Source organism: Parasteatoda tepidariorum, chromosome 9 (assembly GCF_043381705.1).
Source record: "Parasteatoda tepidariorum isolate YZ-2023 chromosome 9, CAS_Ptep_4.0, whole genome shotgun sequence".
NCBI classification, from domain to species: domain Eukaryota; kingdom Metazoa; phylum Arthropoda; class Arachnida; order Araneae; family Theridiidae; genus Parasteatoda; species Parasteatoda tepidariorum.
Genome location: NC_092212.1, coordinates 10,356,699 through 10,358,013, shown reverse-complemented (window position 1 = coordinate 10,358,013; position 1,315 = coordinate 10,356,699).

The following is a 1,315-nucleotide window of genomic DNA, read 5'->3' as shown; positions in this document are numbered from 1 at the left end:
TGGAACTGGAGAGCCGCAACTTTACATCAAAAGAGCCACCTGTGGCTCGCGAGCCACAGGTTGCCGACCACTGGTCTATACTCTAGTAGAGTTCAATTATTACTCATAGATTCTTAATCACACATCCATGCATGCCTAAGAAACATATTGATAAATTGTAATTTACTGATATAAATATAAATAATAATTGCATAAGGCAGTTAAATTTTTTATATACATTAGAAAAATTGAAACATAGTGTTTATTTTTCCTTTCCGATCAGCAAAATTTAAAAGAAAATGTTTAGTGGCGCCATCTGTTGGCTTTTATAACAGATCCTGGTATACGAAATAAATGCTACCAGCCAAGGATAAAATAAACGCGAAATTATGGAAACATCTAAATTACTCATTATAACAACAAAATTAAATAAATTTTTGTTTTTATACCATGCATTCTTTTCTTTTATAAAGGAGAAAAAAATTTCATGAAATTTTGAAAAGCTATGAGGAATTTCATTAATACGGTGATATTTTTTGTTTGACAACATTATTAAAAATTCACTTGCGCTTAAGTTTGCATTTTACAGTACGTTTAATGAAGAAATCAGTATTCTATAATATAAAATAATGAATTAATGTCATCATTCGTCATTTTTAAATGCCAATAACTCAACTACAAATATTTTGAGATTAGATTTTCACTGTAATATCATTATGAAAATATTAGTAATGTGAAGAATTATGAGTTTTTATTTAATATCTTACCTGATATAAAAGCTTTTATTTTGTTATTTTAACATTTTACAAGAATTAAGTAAGGTCCCATATTAGTTATTAAAAATCAGACTACGATATACAATGTTTATTAAAAATCATCACTTTCCATAAAAATGACTACTCAGTATAAAGATTAATTATTTTAATTAACTACATAAAAAATTTATGATATAGATTAATTTTACTAAAAACTAATTATATCGATTATTAATTAAAATATTTAATCGATTAAATTAACTAAAACTAATAATATCGATTATTAATTAAAAGCTTTAATCGATTAATTTATATAAAGTTTTGATAAATGAAAACGATTAATCGATATAAAATATCGATTAATTCTATATGGAAATAATAACTGTCACTGCTATTTGTCACCGTTACTTTTGGGTCCCAGTAACAGAAGTAACTTGTAATTTTATTAGTTTTTGGATACCATCGCTATTAAATAAAGAACTAAAATTTGATAAAAAATTTTTTTAGAAATAAGGCTGGTAAAAATAAAAATTTAATATTTTTTTTAATGTTATTTAATGTCTAACACAGGTATGGCCTAG